This window comes from Castanea sativa, chromosome 1, assembly GCF_040712315.1.
Source record: "Castanea sativa cultivar Marrone di Chiusa Pesio chromosome 1, ASM4071231v1".
Classification (NCBI taxonomy): Eukaryota; Viridiplantae; Streptophyta; class Magnoliopsida; order Fagales; family Fagaceae; genus Castanea; species Castanea sativa.
In genome coordinates this window covers 43,353,886-43,375,638 of record NC_134013.1, presented here as the reverse complement: position 1 = coordinate 43,375,638, position 21,753 = coordinate 43,353,886, and positions in this window count along the sequence as shown.

Sequence of the window (21,753 nt, the reverse complement as noted above, 5' to 3'; positions counted from 1 at the left end):
TCCATATCACTATCATATTCTTCATAGAATAGGTCTGCATCCTCATCTTCTCTATCACTAGGGAGTTCACCCTAATCATCACCACTGTATGGGCTATCATAACTTTTGTTGCTATTGTCATCACTATCGATGTTACTGTCATTATCATCATGTCCACTATCATTGCTGCTGCTATCACTACTATTATCACTCTTGTCATCGCTTTCATCTTCATCATCACTAGGACTGCTCCCCTTTCCCCATCTTTGTTATAGGCTCTTAGTTCATACGGGCTCTTCAATGTATGCTGACTGGCCTCCTAATACTTTTCATCTTCTATGTTACAAATATGATCTCCAAGAAGCATAGTCATGGCCTTAGGATCCATGTAATTAGCCCAATCAGTAGGAACCCAAGTTGTGTCTTCTTTCTTCAATTCTGAAACCTTGTTGTAGCAATCAAGTAGCATCTCGAACCCAGGTACCATTGTCTTTGTCATAGGATCAAATCTCGGTTCAGGGAATCCCCAATAACATTGACTTTCTCCAGCTTTTACAAACTTCCCTTTCAACGTAGGAGTGTAGGGCTTTAGAGGTTCTGGAGGACAAGGGAGCCCTTTTGCTTTCGCTTTGGCTCGGGCCATCTTTCTTACTACCATCTCTAGCAAATCGTCACCAGTGGGCTTGTAGCCTAGCCTAAAAGGTGGTGTGGTAGTAGGGATCGTCGGGTCCTAAACAGTTGGCTTCTTTACAATCCTCCCCAAATTCATCCCCGAAAAGTGTTGAAAAATCTGGTTTTTGTATCTCATACAAAACACATAGCGGAAGCAACAAACAAAGATCTATTTCATTCATGATTGATAACATGCATTATGTAAATTTCAGAATTTAAAAACAAGATAGCGTACCTTGGTGCGGTGAAATACAAAACCAAAGATTAAAGTACTCGGGAACACTTTTAATCTTCACTCCAATTCCACTTTACGCCCAAGGTGTGTGGTCTCTCAATCAGTTTTCAAATGGAGAATGAAAGTGTGCCTCACTCTTTTTTTCTCTTATAATTTTTTTTTTTGTATGTTTCTCCCTTTATAACTAACTGATTATCTAATTGAACTGTCCTATTGGACCTTTCCAATTGGGCTTTAGTGTGTGGCTTGGAGTGGGACCAAAAGGGACCAATAAGACACTAGCTCCAATGAGCCTTGGGCTTTTCTGTCAACTCTTGACAAGTCCAAAGTTACCATTAATTATATTTAATATCACTATATAAATATAATTGCACTCTAGGCTTTATTAATAAATTATATCCCAAGACTTTATTGTACACGCAACCCTTTCATAAAATATTCGTAGTAATACAAAATCATGAATATAGACTGCCACTTTGAAAATTACTACTTCTTATCCTTGAGTACCTGGTTTAATCCTTTAAAGTTATTCATTATATATTTATGAAATCTAATTTCATAAATATATACTTTAGTAATGTAACACCCGCCTCACTTATATTGAATTTAATTGCTCTTAGAGTGGAATTGATGAATTATTTAATTTTTTTGGAAGGTGATATTATTTTATATTATGGTCACAACAAAGGAAATAAGATGTAACTTTAGAGTTATTTTGTGGATTATTCATGTTAAACTTTTGGTCTCCTTATTAATTAAGGAAAATGATAAGAGATTTCCTATTTGGATTAGGAGTTTAAGTGTTATTGGAATTCTTTAGAACTTTAGCCTATCTAAACAACCTTAATATGAGTTTTAGTGGGAATTAAAGTCTTGGAAGCTTATTTAAGTTTTTAGTGGGTTTTAAATTTCAGCCCAAGTGGATACAATTTTAACGTGTAAGTAAGTTAGGGTTAGGGTTTCTTGTTGAGAAACGGAGAGGGAAACTGTGAGATTACAGAAGAAAAGAAAAACATTTTTGCATCCGTGTGTTCAGGTATGCCTCTCTCACAAAGATCTATGGGTTAATCTATAAAGCTAGAGTAGTATTTTAGTCCTGCATGAACTTTTCCATGCAAACTCATGACTTAAGCTTTTAGATGATTTGCTGTTGGGATTTACGCAGATTGGTAGTGGTGCTAGCTTCTTAACTTTTGTAATCTATATAATTGTTTCAAGTTTCTAATTATTGTCAACGCATGATACAGGTTACTAGGTCCTACGGGTAGAAATAACTCTGTAAACTTATAGCATCCTTTCTATGTCTTACAGATAGGAATCTTATTGGATGCCATTATTTGTAATTTGGGATAATATGATCTATAAGCGTAAAATTATTTGGAAGCGAACTCGTACTGGGAGAATTAAATAATATAGAGATCTACATATTCGGCTCATTAGAATTGTTTACTAGGTTTTGATTTTTGGATTCCTTGATAAAGCAATTGAGTACGAAGTTAGCTGTAGTTTCAGAATATAATGTGAGATACGAATTTTAAGAGTGAAATTTATAATTTCATTGCTGCCTTAGTGTATCCATTCTTATTGAGTTGTCTTATCCTTATTTAGGTTTTAGTTGATTTTGATTCAGACATTTGAGTTGAAGCTTGGTTTAACAACTAGAGGTAAGTGGACTTCAAAACATGATGCCTCTCAAGACGTGTATATTTATATATACTTCTGGTGTATATATATATATATATATATAATTGCAAAAGTGAAGTTTCCAAAAACTTATACCATTGTCAATGTTTTATGCACATACTTGAATTTTATTATTTCTATATATTGTTTTGAAACTGTATAATTTAAGAATGATTGAAAACTATATTTTTGAGAGAGTATTTGTTATATGATATGTGATTGGTATTGACAATATTGTAATAAGGTAAGAACGTTTTTAAATAGTCAGTTAGACAGTCTGCAACCTTTTGCCAACACAGGGTTAAGTGTTGGTCTTCGGGCGATGTAGTGTTATTGTGGTGTGGTGCAGTGTTATCGTTTGCTCTTTGGAGCCAGTGTTGCCTCTTTGAGGTTAGTGTTATTGTTCCCTACGGGAATCACCCACTGAGTGTTTAGCAGCTTATATCTTTGTCTGGCTATGTTTAATGTTTTCCAAATTTAACTATTGTTTTATTGGTATCAACCTTTATAAGTGGAAAATTGTTTATTACTATAATATATTGTTTCTACCTATATAGTGTATTTTGGCTAATTAAAGGGATTATTATTTTATTTAATGATTACAGCGTTATCATTAAATGTTTTATTCTTGACAGTTTTATAGAATATATTATATTACTGTTAAAACTATTTGTAAATATTTTGTAAAGACTATATTTTGTCAATGATACTAATGTTTTGTTTTGAAAGACATCCTCATGTTATGTAGTCTCTTATTGGGCTTCTAGCTCACCCCCCTTCCCCCCTCCCCCCATTTCTCCACCCTTTTAGATTAGAGCAATGCAAAATATTTTGGAGGTAGATCATTGGAACCATAGATTGAAGACTACTTTTGGAGCTATGTTATTTGATGGACTATTTTAGCATATTTTCTTAGGATAGTGAGTTTGACATTTGTGGAACTCTTTCAGATTGTATTTGGAGACTTTATTGTTAAAGTTTTGTTTTAATGGATTTCATAGGAAAGATTTTGATGGTTAGAAGCTTATTTGTGGAATTTTAATTACGCTCTGTTCCATTATATCATTGTTGATTATTTATAAGACAGGTTATGCAGCTAAATCCTTGGTATGGGTTTGGGGTGTTACAAGTAATTTCTTACCAAAGTGATTAGGCCTAACTCTCTGAATAATTGAACTCATTAAACTTATCTCAAGGGAATATTTTATATCTTCGTTAAAAGATTATGAATTCCATCTTGAGAATATATGTTCCATCAACACTAAATGTGGTTGCCCAAAATACTGAGGTTTTGACCGTTACTTTAGATCTCACTCCTGATATATCAAAGCAACGTACATTTCATAATCAGGTCCATTATCCTCTCAGGATTAAGAGTTCATGTAAATAGAAGTTGTGATATTTATTGTTCATTTGACAGTCGTTAGGAGAATAATAAATTTCACAACGGTCCAGTTCAATATGTCTTAACTCTTAAAACATATCAACACATCAACTAGAAGTCTACACTTCCATGATCAAGACAAATCATCTTAGTTAATATGTTATAGTCTTCGCAGATGAAATGCCTAATTTCATCACCGACTACGAACTACAATTCTGAGTTTACAAAGAACTTGTGATTTATATCTTCAGTGACTTTTCACATAAATCACATACTATGCATCTCATGGACTATATGATAATGTCCTAATATTCATGTTACCATTATTTAAGATAATAATAAAACAACTTTATTAAACACAACATTAAGTCATACATAATGTCATACATAACATCATACAATAGGATTTAAGGGCACACAACCTAACAAAAAGTAGTTCATTCTCCTCATCATTGCTACCACATTGTTGTTACCATAAGGAGCAAAGTCCATTGGAATCTTTTTAACTTCTCCATCTCTCTTTTCAAAAAAAGGCCTTTCAATCATGAAACCATCCAAGGTCAATGACTCTTTCTCGAAATCGATACCATTAACTGGTTTTGGCACAGTCAAAGTATCCCTATAGATGGTCACAATAGCTCTTTTATGTGAAAACCGAACCTTTTGATATAGGGAAGAAGGTTCGACCTCTATGTCATGAATCCAGGGTCGCCTAAGGAGCATGTTGAAGCATGAGGCTATGTTAAAGACCTGAAAATCCACCTTTTTGACCATTGGTCCTATGGTAAGCTCTAATGTTATGGTCCCCAAGACCTCTCTTCTACTGTTGTCATATGCCCTCACATGTTGATCAGTAGGCGCAAAGTCTTCAATACTGAGGCCCATGCAGCTTGCAGCCTTTAATGGACACACATTTAAAGCACTTCCATCATCTATCAAAACCATTGGTATCCTCTTCCCCATGGAATTTACAATGATATGTAAAGGGTGGTTGTGGTGCTTCCTCATCTTAGTCAGATCCTTGTTGGAATAGGAGATGGTGAGTTCCCTGTTTATGGACCCAATCATAGCATTCAGATCCTGGGAGGTTGTGGCTATAGGGACTTGGATTTGGTTGAGCAAGTCTACTAGGTTTTGATGGTGTTTGTATAAGGCCATGAGTAAACCCCATAGAGATATGTTGGCTTGTGTCTTCTATAGTTGCTTAAGGACTTCATCTTCCTCAGCAGGTGTTTGTTGTGTCGATCTATTTAGGGCTTCCATAGAGTTGTCAGTCTCCAAATGTGGGGATTTGAAGTGTCTCACCTCGTTTGTGGGTGTTTGGTTATTTATCTAGAGTTTGAAGTGTCTATCCCCATTTGTGGATGTTTGGTTATTTATTTGGGGTTTGAAGTGTCTCATCCTAATTGTTGGTGTTTGGTTATTTATTTGGGGTTTGAAGTGTCTCACCCCATTTTGTTGGTGTTTAGTAATCCTAGAGTTCTGATTCATCATTCCATATGTCATATCCTGTGGTGGTGGTGGTGGTAGATTTCCCATCCATTAATTCTTCCCATGTCATCATGGAGCATTCGAGTAGGTCATAGATCAGGTTGGATGGGTCTTCCTTATTCTCCTCTTCAATCATCAAGCAATTAATCCTTGGTCCTTTCCCAAAATTGTGATTGGGTAAGGGATTATTAGCGATGCTAGGCCTTGTAGGTGGCGCGATCACTTTATTGTCTTTTAAGTCTTGAATTGCATGACGAAGGGTGAAACAACGGTTAGTGCCATGGCCAGGGACTTGGTGGTAGGCACATCTTTTATTTACATCAAACCTTGAAGGCAAGGGTTTGATATTGGTCTTGGGTCTAAGGGCTTCAATAACCCTTTGGCTTTTAGCTTATCAAACACTTGACTCATGGGCATGTACAATTCATGAAATTCTCTTTTAGGCCTAGGCCCTTGTGGTAATTGCACAGATACAACGGGTGCAATCAATTGATATGGATCATTTTTATGAATATTAGAAATTTCTGCAACCTTGGAATTAGATCTTATACTCCTTCTAAACCTTGGTGGGTCATCAATTTTTATGGTTCCATTATTTAAAGCATCCTCAATTTAAGTTACAGCAGCAACTAGAGCTTTAAAATTGGGAAAATATTGTGCAAACAAATATTTATGATACATAAGTAACAAATTCTTTACAACCATGGCTAATTGTTCTTTCTCACTGGGCCTACTCATCATCTGTGTGGCTTTGGCTCTCCACTTGGTGATGAAAGTAGATAAGGATTCTTTCGGCTCTTCTTTGGTAGTCTCAAGATCTCTTATTGTGATGTCAACTTCTGTATTGTACTTGTATTGCTTGTGGAACTCTCGGCAGATATCTTCCCAACTTCTTGCTCTTGCATCGTCCATGCTGAGGAACCACCTAAGAGCAGCTCTGGTCAATGTGCTTTGGAACATTTGAGCAAGTACTTCCTCGGTCAAACCTAAAGGCTACATAGCCTTCATATACATCTTCAGATGGGACTTTGGGCAGCCGGTCCCATCAAACTTGTCAAGGGTTGGCATCTTGAACTTGGGTGGCAACCTTGCATTAGGGAACAGTGAGAGAGAATCGTAGTCCATAAGGTCTTTCATCTTACGGGCTCTTCTAATCATCTCCTCCATTTTATTCATTCTCTTCTTGATCTTCTTCTCATTCTCTTATTATTAGTCTTGTCTTCCTCTTGATTACTCTTCAAATTCTGGAATTGTTGCATCATACGGTTCACGTCTTCCCTCAACTGAATCTAACTAGCTACCGTAGTGTTAAGTAGTTCTTGAGTGTTCATGGGTTTACTATGTATTTGGGTGTTCTCCTTCCTCGGCCATAGTGTGGGAAGCTTCAAACTTTTGGTGGCTTAAACTACCTTGGAGGTTGAAGATGGGGTTATGATGTTGCAGCAGTGGAGTTTCTTCTATGCCTGACGGCTTCAGTATGTGATAAGAGTGATAGGCTTGGAACTGGAGCTACTGGCTTGAGTGTCAGGCTTTGGTTCTCTTTGTAGCCTTCCTTCCGATCTTGACCAAATTCTTCCCTAATGACAGGCTTGGTCGAGTTATCAAAGCTAAGACCCCATCCACATCCATTAATCAACCAAAACAAACATACACAACATGCAATGCAATTTTAATCGGGACCGACCTAGGGATAGGTTCTAAGTCATTACGTTGTAGGGTGGATTTGTTGTTTCATTATTTCCCATAGCTAGGACGTTACACCTCCCAACATGTAATGTAATGAACATTGTGTTGGTCCAAACAGCATGGTTTGTCCTTTACAGTCAACAAGAAATGATCTTGTGACTTTGGGCTATGAGTTGGTGAGTTCACCACTTGGTACCTGAATCTAATAAAGACTGTGATCCATGGTTACTACTACCACAAGTTGTTGAAATAGGGTGCACACATATTATTTGAATGGCACACACTATGACAGTTAGGGAAAGATTTTAACAAACAATATACACAGCAAAATATCATACAACATCTCATCAAACATAAATAAACAAACAACAACTATATCATGCAAGACCATGCAAAATAATGGTACATATTTGGTCACTTAAGTGTAATACGAAGCTTAGCCCTCAACGTCCCTAGTGGAGTTGTCACTGTGAGAGACTGGGAAAATGCCTCTAAAAAAAAGAGAGATTTTTTGTATGCTTTTTAGAGCACCTCTCTTTTTAGGGAAGTGGTATGGAGTCATCACTTATTTTTTTATGTACAAAAAATAAGAAAAACTAAATATAAATTTACATGACTGAATGTTCCATTCATTGATTGATTAAATAAAAAGTACAAGTTTGAAATTTTGAATTTTACATGGCTTTGGGTCCTAGTTACAATCTACCAAAAATGCATGGCCTTTTTTCCTAGTTACAATCTACCCAAGATAAAAACAAAGATAAAGCTAGATTTACTTAACCAAAAATCTAAATCTGAAGGCTAGGTTACGGAATGGGAAGGTGTTAGGCACCCATTACGTAAAAATTATAAATAATTAATGGCTATTTCTATTATAAATATATACTAAGTATGTACAAAACTATATTAAGTGGTTAAGTTATTGGATATATAGTTATTGGTGTTTTAATTAGGTATGATGCATGAGATGTTATAGTTGTAATTCCACTTACACATGCAACCAATGGAAATTCAACACATGTAAGGCCAAAGCATCATGCATGTTGACAAATGTTATCCCCTTAAACCCCAAAGACCAAGACTTGGCCGGCCATGCAATAACCAAGTTCCACCTCCTTTCTTCTTTGACTTTTCTAAAGACACTAGAACATCCAAGAAACTATCTCCCTCTCTATTTCCCACAGGTCTACATGAATCAGAATTCTCACCTCACTTTACTCTCTTTTCTCTTATGGAAAGAGCTAGAAGCTCTCTTGAGTCCATCATTTCAAACCCACGGGTCCACACCTCAAAAGGAAAATAAAGCTCCATCTAATATCTTCTTCATGCTCTCTCAAAGAAACTAGAAAACTCAAAGACTCTCTCAAGCTCTACCTCTCATACTTTCAGGTCCAGCAACTAGGAAAGGGGAATCCTTTCATGCAAGAGTGATTCTATTCCTATTTTCCCCTCAAGAGCCAAAAACTTGGTTTGAAGGAAAATTTGGTTTTGTATCTCATACAAAACACATAGTGGAAGCAACAAACAAGGATTTATTTCATTCATGATTAACAACATGCACTATGTAAATTTCAGAATTTAAGAATAAGATAGTATATCTTGGTGTGTAGAAATTCAAAATAAAGATTAGAAGTACTTGGGAACACTTTTAATCTTCACTCCAATTCCACTTTATGCCCAAGATGTGTGGTCTCTCAATCAGTTTTTCAAGGGACAATGATAGAGTGTCTCACTCTCACATACACACCATTTCACAATGATGTCTCTCTCTAATTATTTTTCTTAATAAAAAATTTTGTATGTTTCTCCCTTTATAGCTAACTGATTATCTAATTAAGCTGGCCTATAGGGCATTTCCAATTGGGTTTTAGTGTGTGGCTTGGAGTGGGACCAATAAGACACTAGCTCCAATGGGCCTTGGGCTTTTCCGTCAACTCTTGACAAGTCCAAAGTTACCATTAATTATATTTAATACTACTATATAAACATAATTGCACTCTAGGCCTTATTAATAAATTATATCCCAAGACTTTATTGTACATGCAACCCCTTCATAAAATATTCGCAGTAATACAAAGTCATAAATATAGACTGCCATTTTGAAAATTACTACATCTTAATCCTTGAGTACCCAGTTTAATCTTTTAAGTTTTTATCATATATTTATGAAATACAATTTCATAAATATATACTTTAGTAACTCTTTACTAAAGTGGTTAGGCTTAACACTCTGAGTAACCAAACCCATTAAATTTATCTCAAGGGAATATTTTACATCTCCGTTAAGAGATTATGAATTCCATCTTGAGAATATATGTTCCATCAACACTAAATGCGGCTGCCCAACATACTGAGGTTTTGACCGTTACTTTAGATCTCACTCCTAATATATTAAAGAAACCTACACCTCATGATCAGGTCCATTATTCTCTCAGGATTAAGAGTCCATGCAAATAAAAGTCGTGAGATTTATTATTCATTTGACAGTTGTTAGGAGAATAATAAATCTCACAGCGGTCCAGTTCAATATATCTTAACTCTTAAAACATATCAACATATCAACTAGAAATCTCCACTTCCATGATCAAGACAAATCATCTTAGTTAATACATTATAGTGTTTGTAGATGAAATGCTCAATTTCATCACCAACTATGAACTATAAATTCTGATTTTACAAAGAACTTGTGACTTATATCTTCTGTGACTAAATCACATAAATCACATACTATGCATCTCATAGACTATATGATAATGTCCTAATATTCATGTTACTATTATTTTAGATAATAATAAACAACTTTATTAATCACAATATTAAGTCATACACAATGTCATACATAATATCATACATAGTATCATACAATAGGATTTAAGGGTACTAATCCTAACAAAGGGTTCTAACTACTCTCATCTTAGAATCCATAATTTCTTCAAAGAATTTTTAGTAATGGTATTTGTAGTTTGTGAAATCAGGAAATTATGAACTTGTAAGTCTATGTATATAGTGTTTTGAGAAGCTTTGAATTTGTGTTGGTGATTTGTTGAAGGTAGATTAGGGTTTTTAATAATTAATGATTGTATATGATTAAGGAAGTAAGAAAAAGTTAGGGTGAGTATATTTGATGTTACTATTGGGATTTTTGTTGTATTTAATTTTGCTATAAATGGTTATATGACTATATATAAGTGTTTTCTAACATGTCTAATGAGTGTATAAAAATCCCCATATGATAATAAGACTATTTGCAATCATTTTATAATTTTACAAGAAAATGTTGCAAAGCTGTCACTGTGACAGATTTTGTGTTTACACATGACAAATTATGTATTAAATTTTATGCAGTGAATTTGGATGCTAGGGATATTTCCTATGAAATCTAAGACACGTATGGTTGTAATGGAAGTGGTCTCACATAATTTGGATCAATATAAAAATAATGGTTTAATTTCTAAGTTGCATGAAATTCTGTCAGGACAGATTTGAGCATGTTGTCTTGTATGATTTCTAGCAAATCATGGTTTCATTATTTGACTCCGAAATGGATATGGTATTTACTAGATATCCAGAGGAGTTTCTCTGTAAAATTGTATGAAGATTGGATGTGTTTAGATAGCCCATTTGTATTTTACAAATGAGGCATATGCTGCTAAAATGACCAATAAACGGTAAATGATAACTCTGACTTTGAGGATTTAAGTCTAAAGTTAGGTTGAACGATTTGAGCTATAAATTAAGATGCTCATCATTTAGTATTTCTGAATCATAGATAAATTTTTTATAACTTGATACAAGGTTTAGTACTCAAAGAAGGGGTTCTAAACCATTCTACTGTTTTTTCATATTGCTGTCTTGTTTAACGTGTTGTACGTTGCCATGTGAGCATATATGATTACGTGATCATGCTTAAAGGATTTCATGTTTATGCATTCATTATTGCCCTAATCTCAAAGCACCTTTTGAAATAAAGTTGGCTCTTCTGGGGATATAATATATGTTTATGGGAACCTAGTTGAGGTGGGATTAGGATTTCATTGATTATGAGAGATAGGCTTTGAGATGAATGTGTAAGTTTATTATAAGGATTAATTGATAGTAGTAAGTTTTGATATTTGGTTTAGGTGTTACCAATACCCAAGTCTAAGCTCCTTCGACTGTAGGCTCTCAGTTCCTCTGCTTTCAGGTTAGAGATAAGTTATATGAGCATTTGGTAAGTCATGAAGTTATTTTAAAGTGTATTATGCATAAAAAGGTTGTTGATTAGAGATATGGCATATAATCATGTTTCAGATAAAGATATGTTCGTGAGCTTTCGAAACCTTATGTATATGATTTAAGCATATTGATGCTATTACTAATTCCACGAACATGATGTTTAAAGAAAACAATGGAAACTTTTATTATGAAATGTTATGCAAACTATAAATTTCAATATGATGTATAAGTATGAAATGTTTTCGAGTTATGTCCTCTGGTGATCTGAACTCGGCCAGTAGGGGTTAAATTACTGGCTTTCCATAGAAAATGTTATCTGATTGGCCATTAAAAGTGGGACTGGCTCTGCTGTACCCGCCCTTGTTGGTAACAACCAACTTGTGGAGGATGCCAACCTACCCCCATGGTTGAAAATATGTATTATGATGTGATCCCGAGAATACCTGGCGTTGTGGGGAATGCTGGATGCCTAGCACAGTGGTGCTAGAAGTCTCCCAAATAAGTACAGATTTATCAGATATGGACTAACCAATATGTTATTTATGAACAACTATATGATGTTATTAATCATGAGAGAAAGATTTTGTTTAAATGCATTGTGAAAAGTTAAAAGCTCTCATGAAAAGAAGAAGTTTCTGATGAAAAGAAAAGCTATTCTTTAAAGTTAAAAGTTTCTAAAGTTTTGTTGTGTTTTAAAGATAAAGAATCTGATGAAAAGGTTTTAGTGTTCTATAAAAAACAAAAAAAAAAAGCTTCTGATGAAAGTACAAGTTTATGTTAAAAAGTTAACAGATATCTGTTTTTTATTAAGCGTTAAGTTTTATGACTATGAAAGTTATAATATTGTATGAGAAAAGAAAAGTTTCATATTCGTCAAGATGTTTCTAGTTTAAGACAAAGTTACCAATTATTTGATTTAAGTTAAAATGATTATTTTGTAATGAGAATATATAATTATATATATATATATATATATATATATATATATATATATATATATATTTATATATTTATATATGTATGTATGTATGTATATAATTTTTAAACAATCAATATTATATTTGGTGACTTTGTAAGAAATGAAAGAGATTTTATTCGAAAGGTTTTGGTAATATTATTCTGATAGGAAAAGGGAGAACAATTATTTTCCTATGAAGAGTGTATAAGTTATTATTATGAATAGTATAAAATACTATATATGAAAAGATGTTCTCCTATCTGGTTATTTATAAAATGAAATGATTTGATTTACATGCATTCTTATTAAATTCTTATGTATCTTACCCTTACTAAGCTATGTAGATCCCAAATTAGCAATTTGATGTTTAACTTTGCAGTATTGTGTATTTTAGGATCTAATGAAAATTGTGTACCTTATGGTATTAAGAAATGTATTATGTGAAATTTAGAATTTAAGTAACTAGTGGATTATGTTATTCTTTGAGTATAGTGTATGATGCGAATCTCAATCGACACGCTTTGAGACCTAACAAACAATATTGGAATATTTGCTCAAGAAAGCTAAAATTCAGATTTTTTATAGAGACCCTAACCCAATGTTTATAATCGAAATGCGAACCAAAGGTATAAGTATGACACCTTGACCCAATGATTATAATGAATCACGAACCGAAGGTATAAAGTTTGAATGTCATAAGGAAGAATCTCTGATAAGTTCACAGTTCTTGAAGAACCAAAAGAAGAGCAAAGCCTCACCCTTTCTGATTTTTATTCAATAATCTATGAAAAAACGTTTACAGATTTAAGGACCTATTTAAGGACTCCATAAAACTTGACAGACAAGAAAATATATTCTAAAATAACTCCTAATTAATACCTAACCATATCAGAAATCAAATTTGACCTAAAAAACATTAAATGCACCTAAAAACAAGGAAATAAATCACCTAAACCTAAAATAACGTTTTTTACATAAAAATACCAAAAATAATAAATTATAGTAATTAAACAGTAAATTGTGTCCTACATCAGACCCCTCCACTTGAAACAAACTCGACCTCGAGTTCATCTTTGAAATCTGAAATCTTCCGCTCCAAATAAACAAATACTTCGAATGCTTTAATGACTTGATCCGGTTGTGAAACTTGAATCCTTCATAAAATGTAGCATAAAATTTCTTCTCATCTATTTTCAATTTATTTGCAACATCAATCAACAAATGGTTGATAATAAAATTAAAATTTTCTACTCCAAGAAAATCAACATATTGTATAGTCATCTTCAACAATTCAACTGAGACTTGAGGATTGTGAGTTGTGGACCCATCTTCATATTTGACCTCAATTGAATCTTCCACAATGTTCTCAATAATTACCATCTCTTCTTCTTTTTTTTCTTCTTTTTTTTTTTCTCTTTCTTTCACTTTTTTTTTTTTTTGGGAGCTTGGTGCACGATTTTAGCCTAATGCACATCACAAAATAAGAACAAGGAACGAAGAACACAAAAGGTGTAGGATGATAGCAGGAAACAAAAGATAAAGGGATAGAAAACTAATTTTAGAACCTGTGCTCTGATATCAAATGATGCGAACCTCAATCGACACGCTTTGAGATCGAACAAAAAATATTGGAATATTTGCCCAAGAAAGCTAAAATTCAGATTTTTAATAGAAACCCCGATCCAACGTTTATAATCGAAACGTGAACTAAAGGTATAAGTATGACATCTTGACCCAATGACTATAATGAATCACGAACCGAAGGTATAAAGTTTGAACGCCACAAGGAAGAATCCCTGATAAGTCCACAGTTCTTGAAAAACTAAAAGAAGAGTAAAGCCTCACCCTTTCTGATTTTTATTCAATAATCTATGAAAAAACGTTTACAGACTTAAGGGCCTATTTAAGGACTTCATAAAACTTGACAGACAAGAAAATATATTCTAAAATAACTCCTAATTGATACCTAACCATATCAGGAATCAAATTTGACCTAAAAAGCATTAAATGCACCTAAAAACAAGGAAATAAATCACCTAAACCTAAAATAACGTTTTTTACATAAAAATACCAAAAATAATAAATTACAATAATTAAACAGTAAATTGTGTCCTACATCAGTGTAGATGCTCTGAATATCAAGTGAAAAGTTATATTAAGGAGTAAAGAAATAAGAATGAAAGAAAAAGGGAAGCTTTAGTTGGTTCTTGTTAATATCAGGTTTAAGCTTGATATTAGCATGCTGGTCATGGTCACAAATTCGGGTATCGGGTTTGGGACGTGACATCTGGCCTCTATTTATAAAGGCCAGAGAACTCTAAAAAATAGGTACGGATGATTAGGATTTGAATCTGAACGCATCCTTTTGCGAAAAGGTCAAAAAGGGTGTGCTTTATCGTCATCTGAAGGCCGTCGGGCCAAAGCCCAACAAGGTGCAATTCAGCACTTTTAGAGTGCCATTTAGCACTCCAAATGTGCCGAATCTTCGAGGCCGAATGTGCTTTCATGTTCAGGTGCCATTTGGACTCCTTTTCTAGGGTTTTTTGACCGATCCTTGTATCTCGACGTGTTTTCATCCTCCATCCATGATTTTTTTTTTAATCTCTTTTCTAGATAATTCAGGCTTCTTAAGAATAATTATCTTGTGGATAAATCCCTCAAAATAAATCCTAATAAAGTTTAGATTATCTACAATTTTATTGTTATCCAATCATCCCTTTTATTCCTATGCATGCATCCCTATCTTAAACTCTAATTATCAACCAATCACAAAATTATTTAATTAATTTTAATTGTTTGACCAATCAAAATTAATTTAAATTAATCATGTGTGGTCGACTCTCCCTAGACACAATGTATATGGACCATGCAAACTTGATCATGCGATATCTTTCGATCTGATGGTCCGATTTGGAAACCGGAAACACCGTTGTGACCGTTAGTCAAGATCATTTCCATGATACGTAATGAATGACATGATGCATGTAATGCAAGAACAAAATGATGCATGTGATGCAAGAATGATTTTTTTTAGGCACATGGATGGTCACTCCAGTCATCTTCCTTAATTAAATCATTGGTGCAAAATTGAGTGTCTATAGGTAGCTAAAAAGCTACATCCACACCCCTCAACCCCAAATCTAAGATGTAGAACGAAGGGAAAGAAGATTGTGTATAAAAATAATACCTTGTATTTTTGGTGAAGAAGGAAGAATCAAGAGGCTTTGATGTGTTTATTTTGTGATTCGAAGATAGAAAAAATTGTAGACAGCATCCAGGCAGAGACCAAAACTCATAAAATCTCTTCTTCTTGGTCTCGGGGGTGTCTGAGGCTATTTATAGCCCCGGATGCGCTTTTCGAGGCGGTGGCCCTTCAAGGTGTTAGGATTAGTGTCCTTAAATCCTATTGTATGATGCTATGTATTTTATTATGTATGATTTAATGTTGTGTTTAATAAAGTTGTTTTAATTATTATCCAAAAATAATGGTAACATGAATATTGGGACATTATCATATAGTCCATGAGATGCATTGTATGTAATTTATGTGATTTAGTCACAGAAGATATAAATCACAAGTTCCTTGTAAACTCAAAATGTAGTTCGTAGTCGGTGATGAAAATTGGGAATTTCATCTGCAAAGACTATAACATATCAACTAAGATGATTTGTCTTGATCATGGAAATAGAAATATCTAGTTGGTATGTTGATATATTTTAAGAGTTAAAACATATTGAACTGGACCGTGTGAGATTTATTATTCTTCCAACGACTATCAAATGAATAATAAACTCACGACTTATATTTGCAGGAACTCTTAATACTAAGAGAATAATGGACTTGATCATGATGTATAGGTTGCTTTGATATATCAGGAGTGAGATCTAAAGTAACGGTCAAAACCTCAGTATGTTAGGCAACCTCAGTATGTTAGGCAACCACATTTAGTGTTGATGGAACATATATTCTCAAGATGGAATTCATAGTCTCTTAATGGAGATACAAAATATTCCCTTGAGATAAGTTTAATGGGATTGTTATTCAGAGAGTTAGGCCTAACCACTTTAATAAGAAGTTACTAAAGTATATATATTTATGGAATTGAATTTCATAAATATATAATGAATAACTTTAAAGGATTAAACCGGGTACTCAAGGAATTAAGATGTAGTAATCTACAAAGTGGCAGTCTTCTTTCATGACTTTGTATTACTACGAATATTTTATGAAGGGATTGCATGTGCAATAAAGTCTTGGGATATAATTTATAAATAAGGCCTAGAGGGCAACTATATTTATATAGTGGTATTAAATATAGTTAATACTAACTTTGAACTTGTTAAGAGTTGACAGAAAAACCCAAGGCTCATTGGAGCTAGTGTCTTATTGGTCCCTTTTGGTCTCATTCCAAGCCACACACTTAAGTCTAATTGGAAAGGCCCGAAAAGTCAGCCCAATTAGATAATCAATTAAATACAAAGGGAGAAACTGTTGGGGTTTATGCCCTAAAACCCAATTTATTGGCATGTATTTAATAATTAAATTATTTAATTATATGAGACTATCTATAAATGAACTAATGAGACATTATCATAGTCCATGAGATGCATTGTATGTGATTTATGTCATTTAGTCACAGACGATATAAATCACAAGTTCCTTGTAAACTCAAAATGTAGTTCGTAGTCGGTGATGAAACTGGACGTTTCATCTGCGAAGACTATAACATATCAACTAAGATGATTTGTCTTAATCATGGAAATGAAGATTTCTAGTTGGTATGTTGATATGTTTTAAGAGTTAAAACATATTGAACTGGACCGCTGTGAGATTTATTATTCTCCTAACGACTGTCAAATGAATAATAAATCTCACGATTTCTATTTACATCAACTCTAAATCCTGAGAGAATAATGGATTTGATCATGAGATGTAGGTTGCTTTGATATATCAAGAGTGAGATTTATTAGTTACGGTCAAAACCTCAGTATGTTAAGCAGCTACATTTAGTGTTGATGGAACATATATTCTCAAGATGGAATTCATAGTCTCTAAACGGAGATACAAAATATTCCCTTGAGATAAGTTTAATGGGTTTAGTTATTCAGAGAGTTGGGCCCAACCACTTTAGTAAGAAGTTACTAAAGTATATATTTATGAAATTGGATTTCATAAATATATGATGACTAACATAAAGGATTAAACTGGGTACTCAAGGATTAAGATGTAGTAATCTTCAAAGTGGCAGTCTATATATATGACTTTGTATTACTACAAATATTTTAATGAAGGGGTTGCATGTATAATAAAGTATTGAGATATAATTTATTAATAAGGCCTAGAGTGCAATTATATTTATATAGTGGTATTAAATATAATTAATGGTAACTTTGGACTTGTCAAGAGTTGACGGAAAAGCCCAAGGCCCATTGGAGCTAGTTTCTTATTGGTCTCTTTTGGTCCTACTCCAAGCCACACACTAAAGCCCAATTGGAAAGGCCCAATAGGTCAGCCTAATTAGATAATCAGTTAGTTATAAAGGGAGAAACATACAAAATTTTTATTTAAGATATAAGAAATGGTGTGTATGTGAAAGAGACACTTTCATTCTCCCTTTAAAAACTAATTGAAAGACCACACATCTTGGGCGTAAAGTGGAATTGGAGTGAAGATTAAAAGTATTCCCGAGTACTTCAATCTTTGGTTTTGAATTTCACCACACCAAGGTACGCTATCTTGTTCTTAAATTCTGAAATTTACATAGTGCATGTTATCAATTATGAATGAAATAGATCCTTATTTGTTGCTTCCGCTATATGTTTTGCATGAGATACAAAACCAGTTTTTTCCTTCAAAAACATATAGATTTTTCTGTAGAGAATTTTGTAAGAAATTTTAGTGAAGTGGTGTTAGACACTTTGACATTTTCTCCTTTTGGAACTGATTGAGAGACCACACATCTTGGGCGCTAGTGGAATTGGAGTGAAGATTGAAAGTGTTCCCAAGCGCTTCTAATCTTCGGTGTTGAAATTCACCGCTCAAAGGTACACTCTCTTGTTCCCAAATTTTGAAACTTATATAGTACATGTTAACTTTTATGAATAAAGAAGATCCGTTTTTTTTCGGCTGTGCATATGCAAATTTCCATCACAAGGGCCACCACCTTGAAAGCTCCTTTGATCAAGTTGATCTTGACACCCTTGGAAAGATATTGACTTCCTGATTTTGAAAATGTATGGAACTTGAAAATCCAACGGTCAGATCAAAAGTTATGGCTCTGGGAAGTTAGCGGTGCTTTGATCGATGCGTTATCCCCGTTTTCATGATATCTTGACCTTTCTAGCATTGATTTTGACCGTGAATAGTCTTTGGAATGAGAATCTGATTATCTTTGCAATAGAGTTGGTTTCAACCCGTTTTGACAGCCAGATCAAAATTAGGATTTTTGGGCCCACTAGGGGTGTTTTGGTCATTTGGCTGAAAAATGCACTTTGGGTGCTTCGGTGTTCAAATCGGTTGTGCCACGTCATTTCGGATGTTCTTGCGGCCCCATGGAGGGAAAATAGTATTTTTGGATTTTTCGTAGTCCGACATGCAAATCGAGTGCAGGCAAAATACAGTATCAATGGAAGCTCGACACATGTTGTTTCTGTTGAGACTTACAAAATCAGAATTTCTAGATCTAATTTTTGGCCTATGCTGAAATATTTGTATTGGGTTTCTTTCTCACAACCCTAGACATATATAAGACTTATTTTAAAGGCCATTACAAGAGGATGCCAAGAGAATACAAGCAGATTGTGACCTAGTTCATTATTCTCTCTGTAGAAGCTACTACATCTTTACGCCAAGGGTTTTGTGACCAAGGAGCTTCCTGATCTTCATTGTTGATGAATTGAAGAATTTTGCAACCAACATCTTCTTCAAGTTGCTGGAGTTAGTCATGTACTAGGATCCATGTATCATTGATTAATCACGTACTGAGATTTGTGCATTGAACGAAAAGATTGCCTATACAAGACAAGTCCAATTGGGTATTAGGGTAAGGGTTCAACTGTAGGTTGTTATTTCAGGATAGGCCAAAGAGTTTGGTAAGATTCCTTATGCTTGTAACCGCTTATGATTAATAATAGTGGATTCTCGGGAGTGGTGACCTTAAAATCATCTGGTTAAGTTTTGTCTTGGTGCTTTTCCTCATTCGTAAACAAATCACCAGTGTCAAATTTATTTTCCACTGCATTTAGTATAATTGGTGATTTGTTTGTGCTACCACGCTATTAATTGTAATTAAACCTAATTAATTAACTTGGGTAATTAATTAAATTGTAAGTGGTCAATTCATTTTAATCCAAAAAATTGAATGAAAATACAATCTTGATAGATTGAATATTACAAGGCTTGGAGTCCTAGTTACAATCTACCAAAGAATTACATGGATTTTTGTCCTAGTAACAATCTACTCAAAAATAAAAATAAAGACAAAGCATAGGTCTACCTACCCAAAAGAAACTAAGTTCAGAGGCTAGGTTATTGAATGGGAAGGTGTTAGGCACCCATTCTGCCCAAATAGAGTCTGGTCTTCTAGACTCTCATGACCAATATACCCTTTATGCATGATATGAATGATATGTTGCATTTATGAAAAACTTAACCCTAAACTAACTCACATAAATCCATTTTATGGGTATGTCCTCTTCTTTTAGAAAAAAAAAATAGATTTGTTTTTGTGAATAATAAAAAATGAAATTGATTTATTAAAAAGAAACCAGATCTATTTTTGTATAGGTAAAAAAATTAGTTTTGTGAAGAAAAATCAGATTTGTTTTTGTTAAGTGAAAATAACATGGTTTTTTGCTAAAAAATATTAGACCTGTTTTGAAGTAAAGTAAAAAAAAAAAAAGATTTTGGTGTATATGTAAAAAAATCAGATTCATTTTATGAATAAGAAAATCTAGATTTGCAGAGAAGAAGAAAAATCAAATCTATTTTTATGGATAAAATAAAATAAAAAACTTTTTTAGAAGAGGAACTACACTCATGAAATAAATCTCCGTTACATGCATCATACAGAAAGAAAAAAAAAAAAAAAAAATCTCAACTTTTGATTTCTTCTTTTAAATTTCAAAATCTACTATTTTTATGACAAAGGAAATTTTTCTTGAAAAAAATCAGATCTATATTTAATGAAAATCGTTACATGCATCATAAAAAATAATTTCTCAACTTTTGATTTCTTCTTTTAAATTTCAAAATCTGCTATTTTTATGACAAAGGAAATTTTTCTTGAAAAAAATCATATTTGTATTTAATGAAAATACAGATCAGTTTTGATGTGTAAAAAATTTTTAGATCTATATTTAATGAAAATACATATCAGTTTTGATGTGTAAAAAATTTTAGATCTTTATTTTCATTAAATATAGATATGTTTTTAGTTTAAAAAAATTCAAATTTGTATTTAACGAAAATACAGATCAGTTTTGATGTGTAAAAAAATTCAGTTTTGTCTTTAATGAATATATAGATCTGTTTTAGTTTTAAAAAATATTCATTAATGAGCAGATTTTTGAAACTAAAAAGGAAAATCATAACAAAAGAATTATTTAAAGAAAAATTTTAAAAAATTTTACACAACACATAGCAACAACATCAGAAATTAAAATAAAAAAACATCCTAAATCTATTCATACATCATCAAGTAGAATTAATAAAAACAAAGAAAAACTACCTCTTGCATGGACGTGCTCTTCTTAGTGAAGGAATATTTTAGGGTTCAAAAAAATTTATTCAATTATCTTTGAAACCTAAAATACTTTGTTTATAGAAAAGAAATTCCTAAGGCCAGAGCCTCCAGAACGTCTTTAACGTAAGAGAGAAAATAAAAGAAGAGAAGAGTCAGAAAGAGGGGAGTCAAAGTGCGTGAAAAAGTGTGTTGAATTTTGAGATGCAGCCTCTATTTATAGAGGCTAGGATGTTCAAAAAATTAGCTTAAATGATCAGAATACGAACTGGGACGCGTCATTATCTCTAAAAAATCGAAAAGGATTTGTTTTAGTTCAATTCATGTGCCCTAGGGCCGGGGCTCGAATTTGTGCCAATCGACACTCCAAAAGTGCCGAATGGCCCTTTTGGGTGTCGGTCCCTCGTTTGAGTTTTGATCCATTTTGGACTCATTTTTTTGAGGTTTTTTGAGCCGAGACTTGCACTTAAATGCGTTTTTAATCCATCTTCTAAGAATTATACTCTTTTCTTGATAATTCAGGTCTTTTCAGCATTGATTATCTTGTAAATAAATACTCCAAAAAGTCTTGATTATCCACAATTTTATTGTCATACAATTATCCCCTTTATTCCCATGCAAGCAATCCTATTTTTGACACTATCTAACAACCAATCACGAAATTATTTAATTAATTCTAATTGTCTAGCCAATCAAAATTAACTTAAAT